At 40.1% G+C, this 15,530-nt stretch overlaps 1 long non-coding RNA gene across 1 annotated transcript; it reads right to left on the reverse strand.

Moving 5' to 3' along the window:
- Positions 1 to 485: 485 nt before the first annotated feature.
- Positions 486 to 12,940, reverse strand: LOC110284477. Its single transcript, XR_002376951.1, has 4 exons — positions 12,805 to 12,940; positions 11,970 to 12,077; positions 4,637 to 4,753; positions 486 to 2,406 (listed from the first exon to the last, which is right to left on the reverse strand). It is a non-coding gene; the product is annotated as an uncharacterized LOC110284477 (long non-coding RNA).
- Between the last annotated feature and the right edge of the window lie 2,590 nt (positions 12,941 to 15,530).

Genomic DNA, 15,530 nt, shown 5'->3' on the forward strand with positions numbered 1-15,530 from the left:
TTATGTTTGGTGTAATTCTGATAGGTCTGCCTTTATATATTAATTCGCCTTTTTTCCCTTACTGCTTTTAATATTCTTTCTTTGTTTTGTGCATTTGGTATTTTGATTACTATGTGATGGGAGGAATTTCTTTCCTGGTCCAATCTATTTGGTGTTCTGTAGGCTTCTTTTATGTTCATGGACATCTCTTTCTTTAGGTTAGGGAAGTTTATTTTCTATAATTTTGTTGAAGATATTTTCTGGCCCTTTAAGTTGGGAATCTTCATTTTCTTCTATACCTATTATCCTTTGGTTTGGTCTTCTCATTGTGTCCTGGATTTCCTGGATGTTTTGGGTTAGGCCCTTTTTGCATTTTGCATTTTCTATGACTCTTGTGTTCATGTTTTCTATGGTATCTTCTGCACCTGAGATTCTCTCTTCTAACTCTTGTATTCTGTTGATGATGCTCGGATCTATGATCCTGATCTCTTTCCTATTTTTTTTTCCTCCAGAGTTGTCTCCCTTTGTGATTTCTTTACTGTTTCTACTTATATTTTTAAAGCCTGGATGGTTTTGTTCAATTCTTTCACATGTTTTGTTTTTCTCTAACTCTTTAAGGGATTTTTGTGTTTCCTCTTTAAAGGCTTCTACCTGTTTATCTGTTTTCTCCTGTATTTAAGGGTGTTATTTATGTCCTTCTTGAAATCCTTTATCAGCTTCATGAGATGTGATTTTAAATCCAAATCTTGCTTTACCAGTGTGTTGGGGTACCCAGGACTTGCTGTGGTGGAAGAACTGGGTTCTGATGATGCCAAGTAACTTTGGTTTCTATTAGGAAGGTTCTTGCATTTGCCTTTTGCCATCTGGTTATCTCTGGTGTTAGTTGGTCTTGCTGTCTCTGGCTGGAGCTTGTTCTTCCTGTTGGCCTGTGAGCCTGTGTCAGCACTCCTGGGAGACTAATGTTTCCTGGCAGAACCTGTGGAACAGCCTTAGCTCCTGGGTTCAGATAGTGACCAGAATGATCCTGTCCCAGCTGTTCCACTATTCCTGTGCCCTATGTGCTTCTGGCTGGTCCCATACTAGATAGTTATTGGAGAGAAAGTGGCTATTTCATCTCTGAGCCCAGAAGTGAGAGCACTTCTGGAAGAACAGCTCTCCCCTGGTAGGACCTGTGTGCAGAGGGCTGTGGAACAGCCTTAACTCCTGGGTGCAGATCTATTCTGCTTAATATTATAAGGCATATCATGAGCACTTATGAAAATCACAATTAAACTCATTTTAATACAATTAATATACAATAATACTAAAATTACTATCTAGATTCACTGAGTCATACTTCATTCACATCAAAATTATTTTAAAGAATGTTACAACAAATTCTTTAATATTGTAATATGCTCTTTTTCCAGAAGGTGTAATGAATGGTGGAATATATTGATTTATCCTCAATAACCACTGACTCTACCTAGTTAAGCAGAAGATAACTTTTATAATGGTCACTCAGCACTACAAGAAAATGATGTCTCATTAGGCAGAAGTTTATTGCATCCATGCTGTCTAAGAAGAAATATTTGGCAAATTAATTATCTTTCCTCTTAACTAGTTACTATGCTCAAGTTCCTGTGATATATCCAAAAGGAATATGTCTATGGTGACATGCACATTCCAAGTAATAAACTCTAATATATTCCTCAGTAGCCTCGTTCTGCTTTGAAAGTATAATTCAAGAAATATGGAGTGACTCTTCCCTTGTGGTTTATTTATTAGGTTCCTAGGGTATTCAGTTGGGTTTGTTTGTTTGTTTGCTGTTGTGTTACTGGTTTTCATTCATGGATTTAGAGACAGCATCTCATTTAATCCACAGCTTGTCTCAAAATTTTTGTCATTAAATGTAAGGCTTACAAGACAGTGAAACCACTAGAGCCACACTAAGACCAAAGAACCAAGTTATACTGAAGTACAAGCTGCCAAGTTTTCACCAAGAGAAGGAAGAGTAGCATTGCCAAAAGGGAGGTTGGCTTTCATGGGATGATTTAGGTCAAGTGGGAGAGTGGTCAGGGAGCACTGAAGGGAAGAAAATTGCTGCAAACAAAGGTATTGTTGTAAGCAGAATGAGGGCCTCTGGTTTTTAAGATAAAAGGATGCTTTCAGGGTTCAGATAACAGGATGCTGTTGTCAGTCTGCTCTCGATGAGATAAAGGTCAGATTCCTGAGATGTGCAGAAAAGGTAGGTTTTATTTCCCCTATGGGGCTTGTTTCATCTTGGCCAGGGACTTGGGTCAGCCTAAGATCTCAGCCTTTTATTGATTATAGGTCTGTTGGTAGTCTCCTCCAGGTACCTCCTGTTGAATGGGGCATCAAGTCTGGAAGTAGAAAGGCTGGGTATGTCTGGTCCAAGTCATAGAGTGACTTATTCTTCAAGAGAACCTAAAAGGTGATTTAGGGAGGAAGACAGACAGGTTAGGAAAAGTCTGATGAAAGTATGGAGGAAGTTATGTTTACCTGGTTTGAATGCATTTGAGGAGGCACGAGGCTGAGAAGCAAACAGAATATGCAGTTTCTATTTCTCTGAAAGGTCTGCTTCCCTCCTAGCCAAGGACTTGGACAAGGCTAACAAGAAGCATGGCCTAAACTCCTAATCTTTCTGCCTCCATCTCCCAAGTGCTGGGATTACAAATGGATGCTACCACACCTGCCCATAATCTAAATAATGATCAAAAGAGCAGATGTTTAGAATCTAGATCATGGTGGATGTGAGCTCCAGTTTTTATGTCTCCTGCATTTATAATTTGATAATCTCTTATTTCATGTCCATGATAGATGTATCTTCACTTGAGCTTAAGGGCAACACTGTAAGAAAATTACAGTTGAGTGAGGAGCAGAAGTTTCTAGACAAAGCTAAAACTCTAGGCAAATGTCTTAATTCAAACTCACTTTACCATCCACTGCTTAGTGAGTCTTGATCCAGATGCATAAGAATAGCCTTGCAGCAGGCACAGGGATGATACCATCTTACCTTCCAGACTAGGATCTCCTAAATGCCCTGTACTTTAAAGCCACACACAGCAGGGTCATTCAAGGCTTCATAGGCAAAAGCATTCTTTTAATCTGCTTCCTTCTCTTGTTCTTGTGGCTGTCTTAGAAAGCGAAGACAGACTTTTAACTCATTAATTCATTCATTGAACAATGTTCTGGTTTGTGTTAATCAACCATTGGGTAGCACTTCCTCTGGGATTAGAGCATTCCACCATACAGAGAAGCTCTTTAAGACAGAAGGTAAATGGCACTTTTAGGAAGTTCCTGAAACCTACTAGATTCAATAGGCCTCTCCCTCCCAAGAATAAACAATAAGATGGCTGAGAGTCTGAGTCATACTCAGACAAGACAGAAAGTCTGCAAAGGAGCAAAGACCAGTTGAGCTTCCAAGAAGAGGTGTAGACCAACTGAGCAACTCTCTAATCTGTTGAGCCATTTGTGTGGTAAGTTCTAGGTTTTTTTTTAACTTTTGTCACCCATGCCAGGATAAGCTTAGGTTACACAGCTATCTTTGAGTCATTTCTGGTCCTAAGTAACTCCTCAACTATATACTGTTAAGTAATCCTAATAAAACTCATTGGTTCACCAAGTTGGACTTTGGTGGCATCCATCCTTTGTTGTGTTTTGGGCTCCCTAGCTGGGATGAATAGATGTATATGTGTATATGGGAAGATGTGTATGTGAGTTACATCTTCCCAGGGAAAGTGTTGTCATACAACATATCTTTTTTCTTCTTTTCTCTTCTCTTCGCTTTGCTTCGCTTCGCTTCTCTTCTCTTCTCTTCTCTTCTCTCTCTCTCTCTCTCTCTCTCTCTCTCTCTCTCTCTCTTTCTCTCTCTCTCTTTGAGGCAGGGTTTCTCTGTGTAGCTCTGGATGTCCTGGAATTCACTCTATAGACCAGGCTGGCCCCAAACTCAGAAATCCACCTGCCTCTGCCTCCCAAGTGGGATTAAAGGTGTGCACCACCACTGCTCAGCACAAAGACTTTTCTATACAATTTTATATGTAAGTCTGAGATAAAATCTTTGAAAGAGAAAAAGATTAATAAAACATCATCCATATCTATAGAAGGTCCAAAAGGAAAAAATAAGACTCCATTTCTTCAGCCTTGATGTTGCATTTGACCATTTCAATTTAATCCTTGTACAGCCTTGTCATCTGACACTTAAAGTAACAGAAACACAAAGAATTATACATACAGAGATAGAATTAGCACACTAACATAGGTAGGCATACTTACTCTTACAATATTAAAACTTATTGAACAATAAATTCATAACACATCAATTTAATTGACTACAATTTTTGCCAAGTAGTTATGATTTTCCTCAGGTGGTTGGCATGGCCAAGTATATATCTTTTTATTCCACTTTTAATTACTAATATTAATTCTTTTACCATATATAGAACATCACACAATTGATAGATAGATATTAGAAGATAGATAGATAGATACATAGATACATAGACAGATAGATAGATGATAGACACATATATGTATGGTTATAGAATAACTATAATAAGATTAAAGAGGCTGCAAAGTCCAAGGAATTCAGAGCGCTGACTGAAGGCAGAGAGATCATACAGATGCAAAGAAATTCACTGCAGATGATGAGTATTACCTCCTGCATACAGCTCCTGGAGTTAAGCAGAGCCAAGCTTCAGGGCCTCAATGTTGAGCCAGGTGCAGGATTGAGTCTAGCTGCAAAGGAACACACTAGTGTACAAGAGGCAGAGGTCTGAAAGAACAAAATATGAATGGACAGATGGGAAATTGAGTGAAGACCATCAAGAAGTAGAGTCTGAGCTGAGCTGAGCTGAAGCTATTGGGGTAGTTAGTTCTCCACCTGTTGACCTCTTTATCCACATCGCAAGTGATCAAATGACAGGCCAGTGGAGAAGGTAATTACTGTGCTATCCTCACAATGTTACGTTGTCTCCTCTTTATGGGGTCCATGTGAATATTTTGTACCAGCCATCAACAGTGCACTCACTAAATTCTCAAGCCTGGCTTTGATACCTATACCTATACCTATACCTATACCTATACCTATACCTATACCTATACCTATACCTATACCTATACTTATGTATACATGCAACTATATCTATGTCTATACTTATATCAATATAAATATCTATAATCTAACCTATATTTGTCTATATCTTCTATATCTATAACTATACCATTATCTAGATGTACCTATATTGTTAGATATATCACTATATATCTGTACCTCAATACCGACACTGATACAGATATAGTTATAAATAAACTTTGTAGATCTATGTGTGTGTATGTGTGAGTGTGTATCAGAATTTGACATCAGGATGTCTTCTTTAGCCTCTTCTATTTTTATTTTGGTCTTTTATTCCAGGCAGAGTCTGTCACTGAACCTAGGGTTCACTCTATTGTTGACATGAGTTTGGCAACAAGTCCCAGAGTTCTCCCTGTCTCTGCCAAGCACGGTCCTGAGATCCCAGAGATGTTCTGGCTCACACATGCTGGGGACTTGAGCCCAGATTTTCATGCTTGTTTATCAAGCTTTTACCCACTGATCTCCCCGTGCTGGATAGGTTTTATCTATTGTTCCTAAAATATTCTTTGGTAACTTTTAAATTTGGAGATTATAAGATAATTACACAATTTCTCCTTTCTCTCTCTGCCCTCCATAATTTCCCATACACCCCTCCTTGCTCTCTCAAATCCATGACCTCTTTTCCCATTAGTTCCTAAATATAACCAGATCAACCCATATGCTGTCACTTGTACAGATGTTTTCAGCCCTAACCATTGATATTGGATAACCATTTGGTGAGCTCTTCTCTGGGGAAGATTATTTCCTCCACTCCCAGCACTCTTTAGTTGCCTGTAATTCTTTATGTGGAGTTGCAGCTTTAATATATCCGTGTGCTCCTACTTTCCCAGTGTACTTTTGTAAATTTATGGACAGTGCCTTTTTATTTTCAGAATGAATGATCAGTGTCTTGCAAGTAGTGCTAGATGCAGATAGGAGATGGTGTCCACCTGCTAAACTAGAGATGCAGAGTCATCCTGCCTCTATATGTGTGCTCAAAACAGAACCAGCCTGCTTATAAAATGGAATCACTCTAGGCAGAGCACAGGATGAAAAATACTATTTATCTCGGTATTGGCATGGCTTATATCAGGGCAGAGACACTCATAAATACCAGGCCTGTGGCTTATCCTGAGATCTCTCCAAGCCCAAAGATTATTTAATAATACATTATGTTTATTGTCTAGCAAAACAATTTGTAAAGGATTTGTATGTCAATATTATACAACACCTTTATTGTGATTGTTGTGGAGTTCAGGCAGAGGAAGTCAGTGTAAAATTGTCCTCACCCAAATAGCATAAGCACCTGGAAGAAAGAGAGAAATTTCCCACTCACAACAAATGAGCCACCTAGGAACAGCCTGTCTGTCTTAGCTTCAACTTCTATGTGCTGAGCAAATAAAAGATACTGCATGTGTGCAGCAGAAATTGTTAAATAACAAAAAAAGGAAAAGGAAGGGGGGAAAACAGAGGTAATGGAGTTTCAATTTCTTGGGCTTTAGAAGACCAAGCAACAAAGAAATACAGGGGTTGGGGGCAGACCTTTGCAGACCCTAGGGGACAAATTATCCACTTAGCGAATCTCCTTCTACAATCCCTTTATGGTTTCAGTGACTCAAAATTTGCAAGACACCCTTCCTTGCTGCCTTGCTTTTGAGTGAAAGCAAGCTCTGTCAGGAAGGTGTCTGAGTGATAAATTAGATGTCCTCTGTTGAAAGAGGGTGGAGCAGAGGCTGACCCAGGAGTGCTGGCAAAGCATCCTCTTGCCAGCGGGGATGACTGGCGAGATCATCAGTTGGCTAATTATAGCCTAACCAATCACAAGCTCCCCGCAGTCCTCTGGGGATGCAGACTGCTTTCCCATTGTGAAGCCACACTCCAGGGCTGTGTGAAGGCAGTCAGTTGATCTAGAATTCTAGACAATAGACCCTGCTGCCCTGCCTCAACAAGTCTGTTGATTAGCAGAGGAGCAAAACTACAATGTATCTAGACATCTAGTTTCTAACACCTTTTAGGAATCACACCCCTTCCCACTTTATTTGCTTTGGGTTGGTATTTTAGCCAAGCATGCATAGTTCTTAGGTACCTGTGATTTATAAGACTCTGTCAGGGAAGAATATGAGTGTTGTGGCCTCTTGCCTGTATTTGCATTTGTGATGTCCTGCAGTTTTCATGTGATAGAAGTTGAAGAATTATTGTAAAATGCATAAATGAATAGCATTGTAGAGTCATAAAGCATCCTGTGGTACTTTACACTGTAGTAATTGATGACATCATTATTTCAATAAAAAAGACGTGGTGAATAGAAACTCATACCAATCAATATTATGCTGGAATCTATAGACTGCTTTCCCCCAAAACAAGCTCAGTGGCTTCATCTCCCTTAAAAACAGGCTTCTTCTGTGACTTGTTATCTATTAAGTGAGCGTCAATATGTATCCTACCGCTTGCTAATCCGTATTTCTCAGCCCCATCTGTGAGTCCAGGATATCTGGGGAAAGGATATGCTGTTCACAGTCTGAACAAGTTTAAGACTACAGCTATCCATGATTAGAAAAGTGCAAAAAGAACCAAAGTGTTATTGTGTAGACAACACTGTATCTAAATCAGGGGCAACCCTGGGACAAAGGAGAAGGAGCAGCACCTCTGGGACCTATGATGTCAAATGAAGTCAGGGCTATGTGATAAAGAGCAAGTCCAAAAGAGCAGCTATGACGTCAGACCATGACCAGTCAGGATGAGTTGGGTTGTCCCTGTTGGGAACACATCTGGAAAATTTGGGCTTGGTTAGGAAGTACAGCCCTGGTCAGCCTCCTCTTCCTCCCATGAACCTCTGGGAGAGATACAGCTGCCTCCTTCCTGCCTCCATGCTATGCCAAAAGCTCAGAATTTCTCTGTTTATCTTACTGAGCAAATGCCCAGTCCTGATACTACTCCACACTAGTGGCATAGCCATGACCATGATGGAAGCAGTCTCTACCTTAGACTATCCCATGTTTAGGAAAAAGCCATGGGCATGGGACTAGTTGGAACCTGAGGAGTGTTATATTTTCTTTCATAAACCTAGTTCCTTTTTAGTGTCCAACCGCTGCCATCTAATGATGCGGTGATATTTCAATTCTGCTTTTCCCTTCTGTGAATTTCCCACTCTGTACCTCCGACTTTCAAAATTTTACTAAACTTCAGATAGTGCTCAGGTATGCTGTAAATGGTTACTAGTTATCATCCTTGGCCTAGTCATTTCAAATACTTGTTTGTTTGTTTGTTTGTTTGTTTGTTTGTTTGTTTTGGTGTATGGGGTTGTGATACTTGGTTGGAATTTTGTACTTTGAAATGTGTTATCCTTTATGATAAGCCTCTCCTTTTATTAGGCAGTTAACATCCCCTATAGCTACCTTTAAGGATTGGGTATTAAGTGGGAAATTTTTATTGTCATCTACAAAAAAATAGAAGATGCCACATCTGCATGACTAACCTGGCTTTCCCTACATCTGTTTCTCCCAGTCCTTTGTGTCTTTTTCACTTTCACACACTTCAGAGTATGGATTCTGGGGGTGCTTGGTCCCCTTTATTCTTTATTCTTCCCAGTCCCCATTTAAATAAGCAAAATCAAAGGTCACCTCTGTACTGTTACATTTGTGTGTCAACTTGACACAAGCTGGGGCCGTCAGAGAGAAAGGTGACTCAGTTGAGGAAATGTCTCCATGAGATCCAGCTATAAGGCAACTTTTCAGTTAGTGATCAATAAGGGAAGGGCCCAGCCTATGTTGGTTGGTGCCATGCCTGGGTTGGTGGTGGTCCTGCATGCTAAACAATCCAAGGGAAGCGAGCTATTAAGCAGTATACCTCTATGTCCTCTGCATCAGCTCCTGCCTCCAAGATTCTGCTGTGTTTGAGTTACTGTTCTGACTTCCTTCAGTGATAAACAGTGCTGTGGAAATGTAAGCCAAATAAACCCTTTCCTTCACAACTTGCTTTGTGGTCATAATGTTTCACCACAGCAATAAGCAAAGTAGCTTAAGCATCTATGGCTTGACCCTTTTCTATTCCTTCTATCCGTAAAAAGATCATTCCATTCTGCAACTGTATTTAGTGTTTTCTTTGAACATCTCCAGTGACTAAGGGGTTGTAAGAGGAAGAAAGGGGATGTTTTTTTCAGGCACAGAAGATATACACACACACTGAACAATGGCAAAGAAGGTCAAAGCAGAGATTGCAATCAGTCACCTGCAAGCCTGAAAGTATAAGGATTGCTAACAGCAACCAACACTGGGAGAAAAAAACAACGCAGATTCCCACAGGAACCTCTGGAAAGAGCTACTGTGGCTAACATCTTGACTTCAGACTGCCAGCCAGAAGAAATAGGAATGAATACATTTGATTTATATAACTCTAGGTATCTGCTAATATAGGCAATAGCCACTACTTATGGACAGTGCAACTCTTGGCAAATCATACGATTCCCAGTTCTGAAATATGAATGATGATGATGACAATGATGACTATGATGATGATGATGTCTATCACCAGAGCTGCTGTGAGGAAGAAATGTAGTCAGGTTAAGAAATATACTTCCTAATAACAAGTAATATAAATATTACTTACTGGAGTTATTCTAATGATTTTCGTTCTATAAGGAAGAGATCAGGAAAGAAGAAAATATAGTGATGAGGAGAAGAAGTTGAGGATAAGTGAAGCAAAGAAAGGGAAAAGATGAGTAGGAAATGAGATTTTAGTTCTAAGGTGAAATGTTGTTCCTGTCAACCATTGAATATTTTTATTGTTTTAGAAAGCTAGTGCTTCATTGTAGGCACTTAGAAAGGGAGTCAGCAAAACTAGTTTTGACTCTCAGGTGGGGAGGACTTAAAAATTAACAAGTTGACTATTTTTAGATGCTAAACACTCTTGATCTCACAACTCTTTGAACTTTAGAGATGAGGGGCATACATGAGAAATCCGAGGCTCCAAGGCTTCATCATTGGTACGAGGTTACTGTGTCAGCCCAATTCTGACTTCCAAAGTTTCTACTATACCACTATCCAATACCACATCACTCACACAACCAGTAAAGCCAGCAAACACACACACTCCCTGTCAGAGTCTCCTTCAACTGAGCCGCTGACATAAACCATCCCATAGTCTCCACAGGAAGGGCTTACTCCCTCCTCCCCCAATCAATGGCAGGTGTGTCACTGCCACTCAGAAATATGCATGCCAACACTATTATTAACCTGCTGGAATCTGAGCTGCCACCTCCTACTTGGGCAATTTTCCAACCATTTAGTGGCATAATCATCAAAGACAAGGATGTAAACATTTCCCCCTGCAGGGTGGGAAGAAGGCCAGAAGACTCAACCTTGGTGAACTCCCTATGGGAAGTCGCTCAGTGGGTGAGTGTAGACACAGCCTTCTCTGATAGCCAATTTGGAGGGAGGGGAATTATTTCTGGCTCTAGTTTCCTTGACAAATCAATAGGCCCTGCATCAATAGCAAACTGAGATTCAGCAATAAGAAATCATGGAACAATAAACATGCTATAACCTAGAAGGAAAAAATGCACTGTTGAATGAAAGAAACCAGTTGCAAACGACCACATATCGCACACATGTGTTTATGTGAGATGGCCAGAGAGATAAGTCTATAGCAACAGAAAGCAATCGGTGATTGCCTAACGGTGAGTGAGCAGTGTAAACTGTGAATGAGTCTGAGCAAACCTGCCAAGCAAATGAAGACAAGCACTGGGGTGCCAAAACAACGCAACTTAGGTCCTTTGTGCAAATGTGATTTAACTGTACCTTCAACATATTCTATGGTGTGTTCATTATTACTCTTTAAAGAGCAAATCCAGCCTTTCTTAAATTCCTGGGATGAGGCTGGAGACGTGGCTCAACCAGGAGTGTCTGCTGCTACATCCACTCCAGTAGTGACTCGAATTACAAGCCTAGAAACCTGGATGCAGACCCAAGGCAAAAAGTTCATGGAAACTTAGTCTCCTGGGACTGTGGCATCCTGTATAACAAATGCTCCAGTAATGTCCTTGCTTTAGTCAGAGAACATATCTGTATGCTTTCCCTCGGTATTGTTTTATTATAGATGTCTCCAAGAAATGACTTGCCAAATACTCTGACAAAACTGAACTTTGCTTCCTGGCCTTCATCAATGCCCTAGGTAGTCCTTGAACTGACCCTGGTCTTGGAATTCAGTAAGAATGTTGCCTATTCAGTGACATTCAGAATTGCCTCTAGTATTGTAAAAGAGATAGTGAAAGAAATCAGGCATTACTATCTACTACATAGAGTTAGAAATCTCGAGGCAAGCTTAGCAAAGTATACTTAGAATCTTCATTACAGTCAGGTATGGCAGACTACATTGCATATTAGAAGAAAATTGGTGAGTTCTTCTGATAAATGGAGATTCCTTGCAGATACTTAAAAGTGCAGTCAAATTACTCCCATATGCAAGGATTTACCATGACCTAGGAAGAAGGAAGGTTGTTGTCTAAGAAGGAACTAGAGTAAAGACTTAGAACTATAGATAGCTGAGTCACTCCCATACACAGGAATTTACAATGGCTTGGGGGAAGGTGGACTATACAATAGACTAGAATTGCAACTACAATTCTATAGCAACTACAACTACAGCAAGGGCATGAAGCCCTTGCCCCTGGCTTCTAAGATTAAGCTAACCTTAGGTAGGGCTGCTTTTGATCCCAGCTGTTAACATTGATTTTTATCCCAGTTGGTTCCTATTAGCTTTTAAGTATGCATTCCTCTGTTTTGTTGTAAAAGTATATATATAAGACTGATGAATTACATTCAGATACAGCACACTCCCTTGTGTACATGTCTGTCACCCTTCTCGCCTACTCCCTGCCCACCTGTAACTGGAATCCTGATTTCTCCCGAGGATTGATGGGGGCCAACTGAGGCTGGTCCATGGTAGTCTGCTACACAAGCCTGAAGGCCAGAGTCTGATCCACACACGCCTATAAAAATCCAGTATGTAAAAAACATACTCCTACTGTGAAAGAGGCAGAAACAGGAGGGTCTCAGGGCTTATTGGCCTGCAGCTTGAGCCAAATTCTTAATCCCCAACATCAATGAGAGAGACCTTGTCTCAAAAGCTAACGTGAAGGATTGTACAGGAAGATACCCAATGCTGACTTTTGGCCTCCACATGTGGGCACACATATGAGCACATACATATACATACACCATACACAATTAGTTAATTGATATAAAATTCCAGAGTTGATTGCTAGCTGAAAATCCTAGAAACAGAACTCAGATATAAAAATACCAAATACATTCTCCAAAATGCACAAGGAGATTCCTGTTTGGGGAAAGTTTTCTAAGAGTACCCAGTTTTCTTCCTCCTTGGGAAATATTTAGAGAAAGAACAGCCATCTGCATCCTGACAGTTCAACATTGAATTATTTCCCTTAGTGTTTCGTGGGAACCTGGATAGTAAGAGTTTTGATCCAAGTCTATGGTGAAATAAAAGTTAAGTTATTTTATTCCTCTGGTCCTTAGCTTCTTTGCCAACCGAATAAAAAGGCTGGTCTACACCACTAAATCCATAACTGTCTCCAGGTCTCATGCTTTGTTGTGATTATATTAGTTGAATTCCAGATATTCTGGTAGAGAATAACCATATACTTTTAGCCTTTCAACAACCTTGAGAAAAAAACCAAACCAAACCAAAACAATTACCTCATAAAAGAAGAGTCTCTAAGGAGTTGCCTTAATTCAGTAGGTTGCACAACTAATGAGAAACAGAGCCAAAGTTTGAGTCAGGCTCTTTCAACCTTAAACCACACTATTCCCAGATCTCTTCCAGTCTCAAAGCACAGAGAGCCACTGTGTTCTCTCTTCTCTTCCCAGAACAGAGGAAACTAAGAGCAGGTAGCATTCATAGTGACACAAAATATCAATAATACCTCTTAATAAATGTTCATACTACTGAAAATACTGTCCGTGTGTGTGTGTGTGTGTGTGTGTATGTATGTGTGTGTGTGTATGTGTGTACACAAATATCATTGTGCCATGGATAACTAGTATAATTCTATTATATGTAATTTAATAAACTTTATGTTTTCTATAAGGTCTAAATCTTGATATAAAAAAATAGATTTCCTGACAATATATATATATATATATATACATACATACATATAATATATACATACGTGTGTGTGTGTGTGTGTGTGTGTGTGTGAATGGTGTTGAGCAGGAAACAGTGACTATAACCATCTACCAGTTCCTGGTTTTCTCGTGTAGGATATAAGTCATGGGTAAGCAGGCACATGCTAGTGGAACAGAAGCTAAGCAGATTAAGAAATAAGCAATGGGATGGGAAGCAATTACGTTCTGGGATAGTCTTGAGGTACCAGTCAGATTGTGTTTCCATGACCAGCTAGCTCCTCTCTCATGAAAAGCATGTGTCCAGAACTCATATTTAGCCTTTCCCTTGGCTCTGGTGTGAGCTATCTGCATCTGCTGGTAACTTCAGTTATAAAGAGAGGGATCCAGTACACCAGACATGAACTCACTTTAATCTCAACAATTTGCAAAGAACATACTTTTCCATCAGTATATTCTGAAGATGCCACCATTACACTAAATTCCAAATTATATTTAGATCAAATCCTTAATCCTTGTATTTGTCTGACACTGGCTTTTCTATTTCTTGGGTCCTATTTCTTGTAAAAATCATGATGCAGGCTTGATCATGAACCTGGCTTTTCACTTCCTACAACCAAAGCCCTTTCCCAAGATAGCAGTGAAATATCCCTGGCAACAATGTCCTCACGTCACTGGGAGAAGTGTCAAATCAGGAGCAATACTAAAACTGTGCCTGCTAGGCAGGCTTCCTGAACTCTACAGAAACTCTAAGGGCTTTCCAGAATCTCTTATTTAAATCTTTTGGGTTTTAAGTTAGCTTGCATTGATTTGTGGTGCTTACAATTAAGAGCTCCCACCAATGCATGCAATAAAGCCTCAGAGAAAAGAGAAAGAGGACCTTAGGGAAGGATGATTCATAAAGCTGTAGTTCAGGGTGTGTGGTGAAAAATTAGACATTATCTCCCGTGGTCACTTGGAATAATGAATCCACTGAAGACAAGGTTTGTGAGAAACACATATCTTCTCTTATCAAAGCCAAAGAAAGAGCTTGAAAATTTCAAGAACTGTAGAATTGGGGGAATACTTCACAGATGAACGACTTAAAGAAATAGTCTGGCAAGATCAAAATATTCTATTCTTGGCTCAAGGCACTGACCAAAAAAATACAATAAAATAAAAACCTGAAACTCTCTCTGGCTGTAGAAAGTAATCTCTTATCTCGTGCAGCTGCGGGGCTAAGATAGTTGAAAAACCAAACATGGTGTTTGATCCTACAGCTTGCAAGAAAAGATGTCGGATGAATTCGCCAGTTCTCTTTGGGGAAGTTAAAGTGCTGATAGGGAAGGACAGAATAGAAAAATTGGGATGGGGTAATGGGAGTCACAGAGGACACACGCAGAACCGACACTTCCCATCAGCTGCAGGAGACCAAGACCGGATTTCTTCCCTGTCACTAAAGAGACTTTTTGCTTAATAGCAAACTGTGAGGATGCAGGTTGTAAGATCTATTTTAGCCGAGAGATTCAGAAATCAGCACATGTTCTTCAAATGCAGACACACCACTAAGATTCCACAGAGAATAAGAGGAAAACACAGACTGTCGTGGAAAAGGCTTAGCCATGGCAAGGAACTTACAGCACATTAAAGAATAGTTTGACAACCTAGGAAATGAGGATAAAAATGGATTTTAAGGGAATCAAAGGAAAGGGAGAAAGCTTTCAAATCCAAGGGCTTGTGCTTGAGTATGAGTGTAGTGATTGGTATGCTGGCACAAGCAGCTGGGAATTATTCTAATTTTTTTTTGCTCAGTTTATTAACCAAAACCCGAATTCAACAGTGGCCTTGAGTACATGGAACTGAATTGAGATGCTATGCATGTCATAATACACACAATAAAAATGTCAGACCCAGCGGAAGGAAGCAGTGCCGGAGTGAACTCACCGTGTCTCTGCCATGCTCGCCTTTCCTAATGAGTCCGGGAGGACCTTCAACTTTGTTCTGCAGCAACTCATTGAGAAATTATTTTCAGCAGAACATGAGCACCTTGTAAATCACACACAGCTCTTTTTAACCTGCCAGAGATGGTGTGGCGAGTTGCCACAGTTGACATTGGCTTTCCTGTTTCAGAGGAAAGCTAGTACATCCTAGAGGCAAGGCAGCTGGATATCAGAACCCTAAGAAGTAACCACAAGTGACTCCGCCATCAAACACACAGAAGGTTTGCCTTCTTCCTGATCTCTCAGTGTCAGGTTAGCTCTATATTCCTGTACAGTCTCTCTCTCTCTCTCTCTCTCTCTCTCTCTCTCTCTCTCTCT

This window comes from Mus caroli, chromosome 18 (genome assembly GCF_900094665.2).
Source record: "Mus caroli chromosome 18, CAROLI_EIJ_v1.1, whole genome shotgun sequence".
In the NCBI taxonomy this organism is placed as follows: domain Eukaryota; kingdom Metazoa; phylum Chordata; class Mammalia; order Rodentia; family Muridae; genus Mus; species Mus caroli.